Source organism: Lepisma saccharinum, chromosome 2 (genome assembly GCF_977018435.1).
Source record: "Lepisma saccharinum chromosome 2, izLepSacc3.1, whole genome shotgun sequence".
NCBI lineage: Eukaryota > Metazoa > Arthropoda > Insecta > Zygentoma > Lepismatidae > Lepisma > Lepisma saccharinum.
In genome coordinates, this window is record NC_139230.1 from 176,340,532 (window position 1) to 176,360,563 (window position 20,032).

At 35.8% G+C, this 20,032-nt stretch overlaps 2 protein-coding genes across 5 annotated transcripts in view; one reads left to right on the top strand and one right to left on the bottom strand.

Moving 5' to 3' along the window:
* The window catches only part of LOC145984201 (thioredoxin reductase 1, cytoplasmic-like), a 60,609-nt gene extending 51,365 nt beyond the window's left edge, over positions 1–9,244 (bottom strand). For both annotated transcript variants that reach the window (XM_083117728.1, XM_083117727.1), the window contains exon 1: positions 9,112–9,244. The gene's annotated coding sequence lies outside the window, so the exon portion shown is untranslated. The remainder of the gene's footprint in view (positions 1–9,111) is intronic.
* Positions 9,245–9,676: 432 nt separating this feature from the next.
* Positions 9,677–20,032, top strand: part of LOC145980628 (uncharacterized) — a 127,645-nt gene continuing 117,289 nt past the window's right edge. Inside the window, exons 1-2 of one of the 3 annotated variants that reach the window (XM_083113681.1) lie at positions 9,677–9,724; positions 19,610–19,791. The gene's annotated coding sequence lies outside the window, so the exon portion shown is untranslated. Of the gene's footprint in view, positions 9,812–9,835; positions 9,971–19,609; positions 19,792–20,032 lie in introns of those variants that run through there. The other 2 variants (XM_083113669.1, XM_083113674.1) reach the window with 2 other exon arrangements.

Here is a 20,032-nt window from a genome sequence, read left to right on the forward strand (position 1 = left end):
GCATGATAATGCATGCACCCATACCCAATGCTCATGCAGGCTAATCTGCAGCAATATGGTTGGGATATCTTTGACCAGCCCCGACCCCACTCCCAGCGACTCCCACCTGAAACGATTTCTGGCCGGACAACGATTCGACAATGCAGCTGAGTTGCAGACGGGTGTGACATCCTGGTTCCAACCCTTGGCTGCAGAATTCTTTGACAGGGGCATACAAAAGCTGGTGCAGTGTTATGACAAGTGTCTCAACAAGGACAGTGCATATGTTAAAAAGTAGGCAATGTATGACTAACTCCACAGTAATAAAATCATTGTCTTCTGATGTTCATCTATCATTTTACAGTTCATCGGAACTTACTTTCTGCATGTGCCTTGTACAACATTTTCCACGCAAAAAAAATGCATCAAATGGCTGAGAATTACAATCCGTTGCTTCCACATATTTACACAACATTTTGAACCATCTCCAATATTTACTCCTGTATAACCAACAAAATCATTACATAATCTAAAAAATGATGGTAATATAGTCAGGGGTCAAGTAAAAAAACAATGAACTCCTTGGAAACTGCTCTGTCCCTGTAACAAAGTAATAGCCTAACCATAATAAATTACAAAAGGCACAAAACATTGTTGCATGCATGTACGTTTTGGGTAAAAGAATAGTCTCCTTCATATGTGCACAAGGTATAATTTTTTTCATTTCCAACTGAAGAAAAATTATTACTCAGCACTTATGCAATCAAATTATGCATGTCAAGCTCAAAATGCAATAGAATTTTGGTAATTCCATAAAATTTTTGAGTGTACCCCACTTCATAAGCCAAAAACACACTTGCATCAAAAATTCTGTGAGCAAGCGTTGAGTATGAAATTTTGGAACAACATAAAATAACAGTCCTAATGATTTTGACAATGGTACTGGTGGTTTTCTATGCAAGTTTCAAAGTGAGTTTCATGCTCGAGAGCAGATATTACATGAACAGCGTTGGAAGCATTTAGGGACATTATCTTAATGGTAAGATGCAGAAACCTGAGGCATATAACGCAAGAAGTAGAACATTTAGAGATGGAATACCCTCTTGCCACTCACACCAAGTGCCATGTGAAGTAGCACCAGCAGCAATCCACTAATGAAATAACAGTAAATGAATGGCTGCTATGGACGAATATGCATGTAGCAGTATAATGAAGGGAAAAATTGGCCCAAGTTCAGATTGCTTAAATTCCAACTTCTTCATTGTACCAAGGCATTTCTTTTTCATGGTTCAATTTCTAATTCTGCCTGTTAATACATACTTCAGAGTTTCAGCGATTATTTAATGCATGTTTGCTTGAGATTATTTTCTTGTCTCCACACTTTTGTTTACTCCTATATGATTCTTCTCTTGCAACCAGCCTTTCATTTACAATTGTCTTGGTTACTGCTTCTGTCATCTAGACCACATGTGTGGTATGAAGGGATCTCATGGTTACATTAGGAGAGTTAGGGCTTTTCTAGCATTATAAAAATTTATCTAAAGGCTTTCAACATCTCATCACGTTGGTGATGGTCTCAAGCATGACACCCTTTCAAGCATCATGTCAGCAGGATTCCGAGAATGTCTTATTGATGGGAAGTAGGAATATTTGAATAAGGTAGCTTTTACACCACTTCAAAACTGCAAATAAATTTACTTTTCAGAATTCCAAACAGTGGTAAGGACTTTCATCAAGGTTCAAATTTATTGTAACAAAAATTTTTACAATACTTCGTGTTTCTCCGATGAAATATTCAAAAAAACATTAAACAATCTGAACTGTTATTAAAAATCATTCTCCAGAAAGCATGCAGAAAGTTATTACTAAGTATGCATTAACAAGCAAATAGAAATCGAACCATACAAAAAAATGTGCGCACCACGAAATAAGTTGTTTTTTTACTCTACCTTGCTCACAAGAGGTTAGCGATAGCTGTAGCTACTTGGAGATCTTGACATGCCTAACCTACCCATGTATACACATAATAGAAGAAATAAACATGTGAATATGGTAGGTTTAGTGCTGTTAGCGAGCTTGCTCAACAGACAAATATGAAGTGCCATAACATCACTACTGGCAGTATATTTCCAAAGTTATTAAAATTATAACTAGCCATCTAGTGCTCCATATCGGCCCTAAATGTTTCGAAGCTGACAGCACTAGTCAGTTAACGAATGGTAGCATCACGCAAAATATATATGACAGCACAAGTTCCATTTGTTTAATTGTGACTTCATCATGTCACACATGCATTTTTTACATGAAGTGATTGCTATTTACATCTGTAAAGACATATTTTGGAAGTTTAGTGATTACTTACTGCATGTCTGATTGAGAATGGTTACAACTCTGGTATACTCTCATACAATAGGTTTATTGGCACCAGACACTCGTTCACTGTCACTGAGTTACAGACAGCTGCTGCTGCCATCTTAGGTCACATGCATGAGGTACACATTTTTAAAAATTTTCTGAATCTGTCCATTTACAGTGCTGTGAGTTATTGTTTGGTTTCCAATTGCCAAAAACGTCCCTAAATATTTCTGTAGTTATGTTAGTCCGTTCAGGTTAAGGGTCTCAACCATGCCACATTTTTGACCCTCATGTGGAGAGTGGGTAAATGTAATGTTCGCACATGGTACCATATACATCTATTCGCAGAAAAATATGACTTTTTAGAAGTACAAACAGTGCTAATTGGGGGCCATTTACCCACTGTACCCCCAAATTTTTACACAATGTAAAATTAGTTCCAGCATGCGGAAAACACAAATAATGGAGATATTTGATCAGAAAGTATGACCGTGTAAGCAAAAACCTGCCTGCATTCACAGCATTATATTATAAAAAATATATCATACACACTCAAACAGTGAAAGAATATGCTGATAACAATTACTGGCACCAAACATAGCAATTCTAACCTAACTACATAAAATTATAGTTGCTATTGTGGAATGTTGATTTGGGTGCAAGATTCACTTGCACGAAGCCTTCGGGCTATTCTTCACAATAAAGTAACACGCTAAGGTAACAGACGTACTTTACTTCACAATAACACATTTCCGTGAGCTAAAAATCAACTGAAAATGTTCATAAACAACAAAATCATAATATAGCATGCAAAATATTTCACTTTCTCTAAGGACCAGTTGCACCATCGCCACTCAATCCGGCACTTTACAAAGTGCTGGAAAAAGACAGGCAGGAGATTTAGGCGGAGGTGGGTTGCCCGAAGCATTTTTATCCTCCGCCTTGTAAGGTGGAACATTCTACTGCTTGCCGTACGACCTGGCAACAGATACTGGAGAAAGTTGAATTTTCAATTGTGTTTTGCTTGTTTATTATGTGGTAATGTCTGCTTGTCAATTCCGAATGCATGCTCTTTCAACTGAAATATGTTTTAAAAAACAAAACATTTATTGCAATAAAATGAAACAGCTGACCGAAGTAGGTAATGCATGTGCGTACTCACATTTAATATCAAATATATGTTATATGTTACAATATAACCCGTAATCTTTTGAAGTTTGAAATAGTGGGGAGTTATTCTTACAAAACTTTCAAATTATTTTCCACGTACTCCAATTAACATAATGCAAAAAAGAATATTCCTCGTCTTATCTTTCAGTAAGACATACAGTAACTTTTTTTTTTCATATTAAACAGTGACCAAAATTTTACGAAGTCGTAACAAATGGAAGTTACATATTTTAAATTTTTAGTGCAAGGGTGACATATCTGAGTTCATGTAAATATATGGGATGAGAAGAGCAATCTTCTATTCTGCTCTTACTAATTTATCAACCCGTAACTCCATCTTTAGCGAATAACTAGTATCAGTATTATCAACGTTGACCACCTTATGAGTTTCCTCTTATTATAATGCAGTTTTTGTGCAAAATTAATATTGAAAGTTTGTTGAGTAATAACTATGCAAAATGAAAATTATTCAAAACACAAAAAAAAGAAGTTAATCAATGGTTCTACTATGTACAAGGTACCGTTTTGGGAATAACTATCATATTAGCACAAAAGGAATAATGAAATAGTAATGTAAAGTACCGTAGTATTGTATGTACGCATGTTTTATTCTTATTAAGAAAAAAGAAGAAACTTCAGGCTGTATATACTTTCAGATAGTTAGTTTTATGCAACGTTATATATTAGTGCAGTGCAAGAACGTATATATTTGTTTACAAAAAACACTAATATCCACCTGGAAAATATACCTTGTACGTACAAGCTGTGCTCCTTCATAGACGAGCAGCTAGGGACAGAATTAGCACCTTGGGAAATACATGCCTACATACACCAAACATGGCCTACCTAACCTATCCGCGAATGCATATAATAGCTTAAAAAAACAAATTATAACTTGCCAAACATATTTCTATGCTTATTTATGCTATTATATGCCTACGTGGTTAGGCTAGGCAGGCCAGGTTTGGTATTGTTAGCATGTATTTCCCAAGGTGCTAATGCTGTCCTTAGCCGCTAGTCTTTTTAGGCCAGTTATATTGTAAAATCAAATACAAGATCACGTGTATTGCATATGAATGTTTTTTTTTTTTAAAAAAAAAAACTTGAGTTCACGTTTTATGCATCTTCAGGCATGCAGATTGTGCAAGGTTTATTACAATGATGATATGAAACATAACACCATTTGGAAATTGTTCCTTGTATATACATATCAATGCCGTAAAGATACTGCTGTACCTCTCATTTTTTTTTGCCTGTCCTAAAGTTAAACTACAAAATATCGCACAATGTAATTAAATAGTAAAAAATAGAAAGAAAAAAATGATATTTACGTCTCATGCACTCCCATGTATATTAGGGTAGGTTAGGTACAAAAACAGTAGGAAATTGTTCCTTCTACATGCGTGTCAACATGCTTGTTAACAGTACAATTCTAAGATACAAAATCACACATGTACATATATATGTTTCTTTAAAGATTGGTATCACATCCAATGTAGGTTGCTTGAAAGGTTGACATTGTACATGTGTGTGTGTGTGTGTACAAAACATCAGAATTCGGAAATTTTTGCTTGTGCATATGTATGAACTGGACAGTAATATTATATGTGCAGCCTTTGCCAGTTATTATTCAGAAACAACACGTTACTAGTTGATTTGCAATGTTACATTCACACCAATGGTGACAGAAGTGACTAGAATAATATTACATGCATTTTAATTTTAAAGATTACCTACAAATTACTAGGTTTGCGAAAAAACAACTGATGCATGGTGTACATTTTGTGCATTGTGTTGTTTGTTTAAAGAAATCTGTTACAGGAAAGCAAACACACATTCATTTATTTGGAATGAAATTTGAATACAATTTTGCAAGCATCAAACGCATTACTTTAACCTTCAAGTGTGGAACAGTAGTTTTTATTTATACATCTGTACCCGCATGCACTGAAATCCTACTTACGAAATTACAGTGAAACTGCTAATGCTAATATCAATATATAACATTTTCGGAACACACACGAAAATGACCACCTAATATTTATTTTTGCACATATATTTATAAACATTGCTTTACTTATTGCCATGCCTGTGATAATTATCAAACTGCATTGTTTCCTGTTAGTTGGTAATGCAAAACATGCAGCAAATTTTTGCAATTTACAACAGCTGATCAAGACTTTGCCATTCCATCAACTGTAAAAGTGCAAACAGATTATACTAGGTACTACACGTATGTGTTGGCTGCACAGTGTACTGCTTTGCCATGTTTATCCGGCACTTAACGTGACAGGTGGAGCCCCGATCACCACTTACGTTACACGGGACTTTAAGTGCTAGGTAACGTTAGGCGGACATTGAACAACCCCAAAATGGTGTTAAGTGAGGGATGAGACGTTAAGCGAAGATGATGCAACCCACCCTAAGGGGTACAGCTAATTGCTTTCAGGAAGATTCACACTTACATTCACAATCGTTATTACTATTCCCTCATATTTTTTCTCTCCCCTATGAAAGAAAAATGTCTTGTCGATGACATGCACAGATGTTTGCTTAAAGTGGTTTTTAAATCTTTTTTTTTCCAAATATATTGCACTTTTCGGAACTCCAAACAGAAGTATTACTGATAAATATGTAGTATTGGCCGAACGGATTTCTTCATTTTTACAGAACAAACTACTTACTTTAATCAATTTCTCTAATTTTGTGGAAGTTTGTGAAGGTGTTTTCTTTGATCATTTAAGCTTTCTGACCTGGAATTCCTTTTTCTTTCTTGAGAAATATTTCCAACACGCACAGGCAATTGCTGCCATTTCCTTGCTATTTGCCTGCGTTCAATGATGTAACCATGTGTCAGTGTTTCCAAACACGCTTTCTGTTTCCTGAAATCATGAACCATATGTTCGAAACATAGTGGCTCTTTATGTCTTAAACCCCTTTTAATTATTTTTTATAACTGTGTTTGCCTAACCTAACCTTATCATGCATGGTTTGTGGAGGTAATCATGCAAGAATCCTGGAAACATGTAAAAAAAATCGTAATAGTACGTAATTTTGTCTGCTTATGTCGTAAACCCTTTTTAATTTCTTTTTAACTGTGTTTGCCTAACCTAACCGTGGAGGTAATCATGCAAGAATCATGGAAACATGTAAAAAAATCATAACAGTACGTAATTTTCGGTCATTAGGTTTGAAACACTGCTAGCACACTGCAAATTAACAAAACACAAGCACGAGGCACGATGATCCTTGACGAGTGCACGCCATATTGTCTATTACACAAGCAAAACAAGGAAGACAAATGGTAACACTTTACTATACCGGAGACGGATTTCTTCAAATTTACAGGAGAAAGTACTTACACAAATCATTTTCTCTAGCGTTGTTGATGTTCGGGAATGTAGGTTTGATCCATTTTAATGCAAATGCATGTGGTTTTCTACGAAAATCTATTTCCGACGCACTATTCCTGCTGCCGCCATTTGCTTTCTGCACGAGAGTACAATGCGCGCTATTGCTGCTGCTACAACATAATGTGTCGAGGATGTGTCGTGAAGTTGTTGCCGGGTGTGAAACATGCCGTGGAATTTGTAATTCCGATGTTGTCCGTATATGCTAAATTGAACGAAAGGAGTACTAATGGAACCTAACCTAACCTAGTAGTCATACCTCGTCCCCATGATGGTTCGTGGAGATATCGTATATAAGAAATATACATTATTTTCGTTAGAATTCCATTTTTTCACCTAAAGAAATGTTCTGCAACGCAGAATAGTACGTTATCAATGTAAAAAATTGTGAAATAAATCATTGATAGGTGTCTCCGGTATAGTAAAGTAGTACCAGACAAATAATGACTCGTAATATGAAAAGTTGACACTATTTTATGGGAAAGGGCATAACTTCACCTTAAAGAATCTTCCGCAGTGCAAAATAGGTAAGTATCAATGCTAAAATTAATGAAATAAACGAGTGAGAGGTGTTCAGACAATACTACATAATTAATGAGAAACTTTTCTGTTAACTGTGTTTGCCTAACCTAAACTTATTGTGCATGGTTCGTGGAGGTAATCATGCAAGAATCATGGAAACATGTAAAAATCCTAATAGTACGTAATTTTGGCTGTCAATGCCATAACCTTTTTTTTTTAACTTTGTTTGCCTAACCTAACCTTATTGTGCATGGTTCGTGGAGGTAATCATGCAAGAATCCTGGAAACATGCAAAAAAAAATCATAATAGCACGTAATTTTGGCTGTTTATGTCGTAAACCAATTTTATGTTTTAACTGTGTTTGCCTAACCTAACCTTATTGAGCATGATTTGTGGAGGTAATCATGCAAGAATCTTGGAAACATGTAAAAAATCATAATAGTACGTAATTTTGCACAACACGCGATGATCCTTGACGAGGGCACGCAATATTGTCTGTTACACAGCGAAACAAGAAGACAAATGAAAAGTTGACACTATTTTATGGAAAAAGGCATAACTTGAATTTTATCTTCCACAATTCCCCAATATTTGTCTTTCTCCCATGAAACTTTGAGAAAAAAAAATTACACATTCAGAACAATTACCTAAGAGGCCACTATGTATGAAAAGTTTCTAATGCAAGCAGCCAATCTTGGTTTATGTTCATCTCGGACAATGCATACTAGTGGATTTTGCACACAAGGCTCAAAGAGGGTTTGCAGCTTATGACCAGATATTGAATCATTTCATTACCAGAAGGCTAAATCTTACCTGCCTAGCCTAAAAACAGCATTTAGGAATGTAGTAATCCTATACACGTTTTGTCACCTGACATATTGGCAGTAGTAGTCCCACTGAAGATATATTAAACTAATGGCTGCCAGCAAATATGAACTTAGGACTATACGAAAGAATATACCATTCTCCAGAAAATATGCAGTTAAGTAATAACCAAGCAGATGAACTATGTTCACAAACATAAATGGAAATCAAACCATGAAACAAATGCGCACGTACTGTGATTAGTTCATAATTAAACAATCGGAACTTTGGCCAAGACTATAAATACCACATTAATTAATGTTTCGAAAGTTTCATCTCTATAGATTCAACTGTCATAGTGACAGTGCAACATTTTGCACCACTGTGTACATGTTAGTGTTTCTCAGGGTAGCATCCTTCAATCACCCCTTTCGGTGAAATCTTTTCACCTTCACGTCGCAATGAGAAGTCAGTGCCTCAACGAAGCAGTATAGGAAATATATTACACATAACAATTCATAAATCGCTCCATAATACAACAAAAACAGTCTGAAGAAATTATGCACCTTGCATTCGCAGTATGACATTCGTATTCCAAGTTTGCCTACTTCATAAAGTTACAAACTAATGATTCTTTTCCTCGCAAAATGATTATTTGTGCAGTAAAAATGTTATGATAGGTTACATTATGTTTCTATAATTTGTATATTCACTTTCATATTAATGTACTTCATAAAATGTTAAGTTTAATAGTAGTCGAATATCAATTTTATTAATACCGACGCCATTTGCCAAGTTGAAAGTCATTTGTATGAATACATATTTATTGCCAACGCTTCAAATTTGTAGTAACTATGAATACATACGTACCTCTTTCGTAACTTTCAGTAAATGTCCTTTACACCTTTTGATGGACCTGGTGCCTAATATTTTTCGAAACTTAACATCTTAGCCATAACAACTTTCAAAAGCAAATTGCACGTTTTATCACAGACGACGCTATGCTTCGTAGAACTGACCAATCAGCAACATGAATCGGATGGCGTCATATTGTAGTGCATTATGGGATCTATCACTTGAAACAAGTGAAGTTCGGATAGCGGACAACAAGGTATGTTGCCTTCTTAATTTAATTAATACGTATTAATATTTAGATTCAGGAGAATGTAATTTTCCGAAACTTATCACTTCCTACATAATCTTCAAGTTCTACATATGTTTGATCGACATGAGAAAAACTTACCGTCTTTGAAAATAACGTTTGAATAGCCTCCCATTGCGCTCCAACGTAAAGCTTAGGGGAACCAAATGACGAACGAAATATTTTAGGAGCTAAGCTGGGTGGCGGTGCTACCGAAGGGTTTGGCAACAACAGCCCCGTTTTCCACAGTATCGGAAAATTTCCCGTGCCGAACGTGGGGATATAAAATTCTACCTCCCACTTTGCAAGTTTTCGTTATGTCAGAGATGGGAGTTTGATAAAGTTGGTGCATTCTAACTCGTTGCTATGAATTCTTGACGTTCATTTGTTTAGTTTAAGTTTACACCGCCATCTTACGGTAGAGAAGCTGTAAGTTTGTAAAGCGGGAAACATTGTTCCTATTTATCGTAATGAATACAGTTTATACATTTTTAATTTGCTTCTTTTGTAGGAAATGATTATTGTAAATGCTTCAATCACTAAAATATAAAATTTCGCTCCAAAAATGTAAATCACATATGACGACAGGTATATCTCGCGAGGAAAATTAGAGAATAGTGTTATTGCACTTAATTAAGTACCAAGTAATGTATTTAATCGTATTATGTACTTTCCATTCATCCCTATAACCTTAAACAAAGAATCCGTTAGTCACATAATTTTCAGATAAAATATTATGGTGGTGTTGGTCAGCGTACAAGACCAGAAAACATTGACAGTGTTTATCCCTCATACAACAGGCATGCCTTCCAAGTTCGTGATTCCTTAAAGTTCAGTAAAACAATGTTTGGTTACTCTTGTTTAAACTGATATATTTGCCGTTAATTAAAAATCGGGTATTAGAGACCAGTCCTCGGACAAGTGGGTGTATTTGTGAAATGATCATACGCTATTATTTCGTACTGTAGCAACTTGTCCATTTTCACACTGAATTGTTGTATTCAAACATTTTATGGGTAGAAAGAAGTCATATTTACCAGTAAATAACATAATTCGTATTTGGTTCAAGTATGGAAACACTAAATAGTCATGTCTCAATCTAGGTATAGGTTGTAATTTACAATATTTTTTTCTGAAAAAAAAAATTAAAATATTTTGCTGTTTTGTATGTGGAACAGTCATGATGCCGGTGATAATTCTGCAAAATTAATTTTTGGAGCCACTAAGGTCTCACTGCAGAACGTGGGCTGCTTTTACATAGACGAACAAAATTTATATCCCCTGAAAGTACGTACATTCTACTTCCATTTTCTGGTGTTATTTTTCCGATTACTCTTATATTTTTGTGGGAAAAAATGTTTTTCCTGCTACTAAAAGCAATGTATTTTTCGGCTCATTTCTCCATCCATTCATTATTTGAAACGAGGAATTCCTACAAGGTTAGGTTAGGCCTGTTAGGTTAGGTTTCATTAGCATAAATACAATGACAAATTATTATTTAGGCTAAGAGAACTAAACCTAGGGTAAGAGTCTAGTTTACGTCCTGTTCATAAGGAATACGTGTCATATATCATTGGAAAGGTTATTGTATAAGGAATTCAACAAAGTAAATCCCAAGGCGAGGAAAAATTTCCTCGAGGAGAAAATCGAGAAAGACCGATGTTGTCCGGATGTGTGTGATTGAACGTACTGAGGACATTTTTCGATGATGAAGCACATATATAGGGGTGAAATGAGTGCTAATGGAACCTAACCTAACCTCGTAGGCATACCTCCTTCCCATGAATGGTTAGTGACAGAAATTGTAAAAAGAAAAACTTACTTACCCTATGGATGCCGGAGCGCTGGCTGTCTGCTAGTACGGTTTTGTAAACGGGCAAGAAGGAGTGCGCAAGATGGACGTAAATGGGCAAGAAGGACGTAAACTAGACCTAGCTACCTAACAACGTAGGCATTTTTTGCTTTCACTAGATGTGTGCCCCGATTTCAAGAGCACCCACCCTGAACTCTTTATTTCTCCTAACCTGAACTCTTATTTCTCGTTTTTTCGAAAATTACACATTTCCGCACCTTGAAAATAACTTTTCTCGATTAATAACTTTAAACTATTACCATAAAATTAGGAATCACATTCCTCCTAAGCAGCCCATATTCTTCAGTCTTACTGCCACTAAAATTACTGTTGTATTTCCATGTGTTTGTGCATATTTCTTTCATTACAAGAAGCCAATGTTAGAATTTTTTCAGCTATGAAAATGAGCATTTTATGGCATTCTGTCGGTACCCTTGACCCTCTCTACACAATCGAGAAAGTGAAAGATTTTGCATGGGTTGTGAAGATTATGTTGTTTATGAATGTTTTGCATTGTTTTTTAGCTCACAGATATGTGTTATTGTGAAATAATGTACGTCTGTTACCTTAACATGAAGCAGAATGCTTCACACAACTGAGTGTATTACCCAAAATATCATTCCACAACAGCAGCTGTAATTTTAAGTTGATAGATTTGAAGTTGATAGCAATTTCCAACATGTTCTTTAACTATTTTAGTGTGCATACAAGCAGTTTTTACCAATAAAACTTTGAGATCAAATATCTCCGTTATTTGTGTTTTCCGTGCACTGGAACTACGTACTATTCTGCATTGCGGATGCTAACGAAAATAATGTCTATTTCTTACATTTACGAGTACACATATTGTGGCGATAGCGTACTGGTTCATCGCGTGTTGTGCGACTGTTTTGTCGATTTATGCAGTGTTGCAACCTTGTTCACTGAAAAATACCTACTTTCATGCCCAGATTTGAAATTATGCTAATACCTCGCAAACCATTGACGAGCCCCACAAACCATTTCCCGTAAAGTTAGGTTAGGCAGCCATAGTTTAAAAAAAATTAAAAAATAAAAATACTCGATACGTCATGTTATAGTGAAAACACAGTGAGGTTTGAAATGCTTACTGCGGGTTACATCATGTAACACACGGAACATTGTGCTCACATGCAGAAAGCAAATGGTGGCAGCAGCAATAACGTGTCGGAGATTTATTTTCGCAGATAAACACATGATTTCGTATTAAAATGGATCAAAACTACATTCCCGAACTTCAACAATGCTAGAGAAAATGATTTGCGTAAGTACTTTCTTATGTAAAAATTAAGAAAGCCATTTCCGCTATACGAAAGTGTTACTCTCCTTTTTAATTACGTAAATCATCAATTTCTCTTGATTAAAAGAATTCAATGTAATTCTCGATGAGATGCATTGGGCTAACAGCACCATTTTAACATCTACCACCCGAGTTACATTTATATCAAAAATATTATTTTAGTAGTACATATATAATTAGAACAATTTGTATAATTGTTATCCAGAACCAAACTAGGATCCCTTGTATTAAAATAGAAGAAAAATTTTGTGAATGATTTACACAAAATCTGCTTGAGTTGTATGGGGCCCTTACCAAACATATCCTCATGGGAATGTATTGAGTTATTTTTCATTAGATTTTGATGTTTTATGTGGCACAGTTTGTTTGTAGACGAGAACCATAAATGGCTGAGATATTTGATCCCAAACTGTGATGCACGTAAGTAGAGTACTTCCTATTCCAGGCTACTTTCTTAATTTTTTGTTTGCAAAGGCATGTTGTATGCACACTAAAAAAAATCATATGCTCACGTTACATAAGTCTGTAAATTTCTCGTAAGGGACAGACGGATTTCATCAAATTTACAGGACAAATTAATTACCGAATGCAGTTTCTGTATACTTCTGGAAGTTCGGGGAAGTGTTTTCTTGCATCGTTCATTAAATTTTGCCGGTAAATAATCTATTTTTCGATATAAATGTGTGACCGATGCACGGAAGTTCTTGCATCCATTTACATCCAGGTGGACGTAGCCTGTGTGTAATGACGTAATCCCGGTCAGTGTTTTCAAACATGTGTGTTTTTTTACTGAAGAAGGTACGTTTCTGCAAATGGTTTGTGGGGCTATGCGAGAATGGTGTGTGGGGCTACACATATTTTTTTTTAACCAATTTTTAACTATTGTAACCTATACGTGACCCTATCTAACCTAACCTTACCGGAAATGGTTTGTGGAGCTATGTAGGTGTTTTTGGGTGCATTGAGGTGGAAACACTGCATGCCGAGTACAGTAGTGAAACTGTGACCACCATTTTATGTGTTACCGAAGGCAAAAAGAAAGGAAGAAAACTTACTCTATATGTCGCAAATAAGCGAAATGCCACCTTCAGCAATGTTTCTCAATGCAGAATACGAAGGGTACGAATATTGAAATTAAATGAACTAGCAAATTTCAGCTGTCTGTCCCTTACGAGAAATTTACCCATAATGCATCACTCCTAAAATAAAACTGGTTCTGTCACAAAGAAACAATAGTCAAGAAATGTACATATCTTGGAAATATGCATTTTGTGCTGTGATTGCAAGGTGAAAAGTGGCACACTTATAACATACTACAAACGCAGGCCAAGTTGTATCCCAGAGCACTTTACCTTCACAGTTTTCACCAAAATATTGTTATGTGCACACACATAAAGCCAAAAAAAGTTCATGGCCATTCTAAAAGCATTCAAGTAACATTCCTAAACTTACAATAACATAAAATCTATCAATGTCACAATCATACTCGTGAATTAAATTCATGTACATAAATAATAACACCTCACCACAGCAAGGTCACTCATGCCAGAGCAAGTCTACCACCTCTTACCATCAGATACTTGTGATAATTCTCTTTATAATATAATCTGACACATCAAGGGCTCAAATTCTGATTCTGTTTAATACCAAACTAATCATGGTTGCGTAGATACCAATTTTCATTTCGTCTCCCTCTCTCTTAGCATCACGTGTTCTACCATGCTCGCCAACTTTCGCTATTGTTGCTGTATTGTCATTCCATTCCTGGACACACTCGCGCAAACATCATTGAAAACAATTGAAAAGCGCTCCAGCTCGCAGTTCACACCGTTCGGCAGGGACGGTAATGTGGCAATATAGCACGGTGTAGTGGTTGCTTCTTTTATGCAGTGCATGTTCATTGGCTAGCTAGTAACTAGTGTTGCCAACTGTAATAATGAAGCACTATTTCTGTCATGGAATGACTGTGAGTTTGGTTGGATTGGAAGCACCATATTTTTATTTTATAGTATTTGACCGGTTTGACGTTGTGTCTGGGTGCTTCTGAACTGTAGAAAATTTACTGAACCCATAGCTGTGTCCAATGTTATCTACTGATTATAATCAGTTCTAGGATTTATAGGTAAATACATACTTTTAGTTTGACGAAAATATCACTGAAATTTTGTGATATCTTTCCGAATAGTAATGTTTGTAGTGATTTAAGGTACATTTTATTGTCAATATTTTTCCATATTTCTAACTTTAATAAATACTTACTTTTACATATTTAAGGAAAATATACTTAATTTTACATATGAAGGGCCAGGGGGAAAAACGATGAATGTCGATTTTTCGCCCATTTTGAGATCGCAACGCCATCTGATAGTTCAGAAGCTGTACTATAAGAATGAGAACGGCCTTGGTTGGGAAACGCTGAAAAACGTGCCTGAAAAACGCATTATTATTTTGGCATATATTAACGTTCTTATGGAAAGAAATACTTTGTTTTTCATTTCCTGGCAAATTGTCTCGAATGAACATTCATCGTTTTTCCCCCTGGCCCTTCATATTTCAACAGGTTTAATTCACAAATTGTTCATATTTCATAATATTGAAATTGTTCAAAATAAATATGTGGCTCCAACAGCATTTCAAGTTTTGGCTCCGGCACGTGTTCTTGTAGAAATGGCATAGAGGAGGCTGTCATTTTTGCTGCTTAATGCGATACATATTGTTATCTGTGTTAAAATTGCCATGCATTGATGGTTGACCAAGTTCATAGCAGGGCCGGCGGAAGGGGAGGGCGAACTGTGCCACCCCCCTCCCCCAGAGCGGCAAATTTTCAGGGTGGCAAAATTTGAAGAGAAGAAAAAAAATAAGCCTATTGAAAACTAGTCGAGCGAGATATTCCTTTGCGCTTAATACTATTGAAATAGCATAAGAAGTCTCATTATTTATTTTATATTTTGATGTTTTACTTAGGAATATATTCATTTTCAATTTCCTGTTCCTGTGTAACGATTGTGGGGGTCGAAATGGAGCTGCCACCGCACCGGCCCTGGTTCATAGGAAAAGAAAAAGCTGCGCAGCTTATCATCTAGTGGCAGTATATGTTGTTATTGTTTTGGAAGCCGGCATCGTTTGTAAATGTACAACAAAGGCAACCAACTGTCGCCTATCTCAGAGAGGAAATAATAATGCTGGTTGAGGCGGAGTGTTGTGGTCCAATTGTTGCAGTTTAACACATTGGCATGTTATTATCTGCCGTTGCAGTTCCGTACCAGTGTATACGGGTTTTGGGAGTGAACAGTTAGAATGCCACCAGTGCAATAATGCAATGGAAAATAATATTTTTTTTATTTTGTTTGAAGTCACTCAAATAAGGAATCGTATGAAGAAGTCTTCTTTGCAGCATTTTTGGTAATTTTACGTATGTGTTAGTTCATATTTTGCAAATTTTTTGTCCATATGTATGTAGCTACATACAAAGCCACTTGTTAGTACATATTAATCCTAGTCCTGGTATAATGCATGTTGTTTAAAACTCAACGTTAGATAGACCTGAATTCTCTAATTTTCTTGTTGTACGTAACAGCTGTGCATCGGCGCACTGCAGCGATTTTTCTATCTTCTCCATTAGCAACACTGCTTCTTGAGTTGTGTTGCACATTGCACGGCAGAAATATCTGTGCTGGACTCTACACACATTTTTTACATGGTTTGATTTCTATTCATGTCTGTTAAAACACACTTCAAAGTCGTCATGATTATTAATTGCATGTTTTCTGGAGAAGTTTCCCTTCCATACACTCCTATGTGATTCTTTGTTTGCTAGCACCCATTCCTTTACTGTTGTTTTGGATGGACTACTGCTGCCATCTATTAACATGCATGGTGTGCAAAGGGGTATTACATTGGTAGGTTAAGCAGGTCAAGTGTTAATTGCATATCCGTGCATGCTTTTGTTGTTAGATATTGTAGGTCAGGTTTAGTTATCTTAACATTAAATTAGTGCTCATGAATCATTCCAACACCTGATCACATAATATCCAGTTTCAAGAAGGATATCCTCTTTTAAGCCTCACACAACTCTCTCAGGACTGCTTATCCTATTCTACCATAAACTAGGAACGGTTGTTCTCAGCAATGCGTAGGTGCTTGTGTAAGCTATTTACCAAATAATAATTTCTCCAGTAAATATACATAGTGAAGCTTTTACCTGAGCTAATTAGTTTCTTCATGCTTTGATCTTCCTTCCACAATCATTTCCAGTATTCAGTTCCTAATACTTCTGCAAAAATTGTGAAAATTCTATAAACATTCAAAACCATTATCACATAATCTAACAACGTGCATTGTTTTGTAAGCTATGATGAACAAAATCAATGAAATTTTGGGGGGCCCTTTTCTTCCTGTACACGCTTAGGAATTACGTCAAATTCTTTTATAATTTATGGATTTTGTTGTTTTATGTATTACAAGCGTGTTTTAGCATGCAGAACCACAAATGGCCAAGATGTTTTATGCCAAGTATGATCCACGTGAGAGTAAAAACATCACAACTTCAGTGCTCAAAGTGATGGAGTATGGTATCCCCCAGCTAGCAAAACATCCCCTGAGCTGTTTCATTGTCACCATGGGAGCATCCCCAGCCCAAGTTCATTTTGTTTTATTTCAATTTCATCATGCTATGAATTTTTATGTGGTTCAATTTCGATTTATGTCTGTTAACACATACTGCAGAGTTTTAGCAATTACTTAAAATTTTGTTCAATATAGGTTTTGTGGTTATGTTAGGCAGGTCAGGTTTGGTTCTCTTAGCATTAACATAAAGTCAGTAAAGGGTCATTCCATGTCAAATAACCAATTTTAAAAAAATTGGTTGCATGACCATTTTAGAAAAATTTAATCTTTAGTACATATGTTTGTACATGTTTCTAGATATCAAAACCTATGTTTTAAAAAAAATATTTTCTTTAGTTCTCCTGGTGCAGCCATTTTTCCAAAATGGTGCATGGCTTTTTTTTGCTCATGTAGCACTTTTCAGAAACCTTAATATCTCAAAACCCATTAGAGCTGGAGACCTGAAACAAAATTCATTTTGTAGCTAATGAAGTACACTTTCTAGATTTCCAACATAAATAACTTTTTTTTTTAATGCAAACAGTGCTGATTACTTTAAGGAAAGATCAAATTTTGTGTGACAATGATTGCACAAATTCTACGATAAGTAGTATTTCTGCTAGGAGGATTTGAAGAAAATCATAAAACAATTTGAACTATTACCGCATCCACCAGCTAACATTCTTCAGTTCAAGCGCTGCTTATCTCGGAGTATTTCTGCAACTTTTTGTTCATAAAGGACGGTTGTAACGGGTGTCTCACTAGCTTTCAAACCCGAAAAAAAGTTATAATTTCCAAACAAGCATACATAGGAAAATGAAATTCACAATACATGTACTTTGTTTCATGCTGAACACGATACAGGGTTGAACATAAACGCACGTGTCAAAACAAAGACAGTAGGTGGCACCAGGGGAAGTGGTGCGTGTGGGTTAGTGTGATGCGCCAGTCCCTGCATCGCGAGAATGGATCGGTACCCAGAACATGGGTTCATTGTAAAGAAATATTGGATATCGGGATCGTATCAGACCGTACAACGTGAATTTGGATGCCGTAAAGGACCATTGAAGGTGGGAGTTTGGTGTGCAATTTCCCGACAGCGTATCATTGGACCCATCTTCTTTGAAGATACGTTATACACACAAGTTTACTTACACATCTTCAGTGCATTTGTGAATCAGCTGGATGATGAATAACTGCGTCGCAGTTATTTCCAACAAGACAGAGCGACATGCCATACTTCCAACGTGTCCATGGCAGAACTTGAGTCCTTTTTTGATGACTGAATCATCTCCAAATGATTGTGGCCTCCAAGATCCCCAGACTTGCCATCTCCGGATTTATTTTTATGGGGTTTCCTTAAAGGTTGTCTCTACAGAAACAAACCACAATCACTGCAAGAGTGAATTTCATTTTCCAATGTATTTTTGTTTGGAAATTATAATGTTTTTTTGGGTTTCGAAAGCTAGTGGAACACACTGTATAAGCATTAAAATAGTGAAAAACATGTACAGAATACCATTTTATTGGAAATGTTATTTGTCTCGGTTGAATAATTATCGGCTTTTAAAAATTTTGAAGTGATGCATTGTTTACATCTCACCTGACCACCATAACATCTGCACTTGTGACGTAGAGGCTCACTTCTGATTGGTTATGCTACGGAAATAGGACAGATCCTATCCTTGAGAATGCCATAAAATTTTGCTTAAGGTTTACATGGTAGCATTTTGGTCATGGTTTAACTGTTAAGAAAAAAGCTAAGGAAAATACTTTCGTCTTAAGCCGGCCTAATACATGACCATCTCTACCATATTGCTGCAGATTTTAAAATTCGACTAGCAAAATTCCAAATTTTATAATTGCTTGTTTGTTATTCTGATTTAATGATACACACGTAATACAGAAAAAACACAAACATTTAAAAATGCATACTGTACTCATTATTTAACAAAACGTAATTGAAATTTCCATAGCCGAACTCAAAATATATTTTTTTTAGAACTGGATATGAAAATTCAGTCACGAAGTGAACATTTATAGGCAACCTTTATTTTTCTACCCCTCGTCAGGAATACAATGTTTTAAAACCACCACTCCAAGTAACAATTCACACTACACTATTTCCCACATATAGCTTGCATCTCTGGAGTTGGTAAATGTGTAGAAAAACAGTACCACATAATTCCACTAATTACTTCACCATAACATCTCTGCAAGCTAAAAACAACAAAAAAATGTTCATAAATAACATTCATAATCTTCATCAACGATGCAAAAATTTTCCATTTTCTTGTGGGTGAATTACACTTGATTTTAAGCATAAATACATATTTTATGATTTGTATAGTTCTATTTATGTGTCGTAGGATTGCTTGTTTATTAACTTTATTGTTAATTCTGATGAAACATAAGAAGAAATAACGTTGATCTCTTTTTAATTTTATTTCAGAAAATTATTGGTTTTTGACCCTAGTGGTTTACACCAGTCCTGATTGCAGTGGATGGAAATCACATAATTGTATTTTCTTCATATGCCAAGTTGAAATCGAGACATTTGTGAATTCCATGTGAACAAATCAGTTTCAATCTCCAGCCTGCTGGTGTTGCTTTCTCTGATACAGGAGTTTTTAGGTCAGTGTGAGTGAGGCTTATCACCTGGGAATGTATTTACATGTAGGTGTTTTAATGAATGTATGGTCTAAGGTAGATACTCTGCATATGTGCTGTAATTTTTTAGTTTAATCTGTGAATCGTTCATGTTTCCTCAAACTGAAGGTGTTCAGGAACTTTTGTTTATTTTTCTCTCATATGGGTTGGAGTTTATTGACCTATACCGGCCGATACTTTCTCGGCATTCTGGTCTTGCACAGAT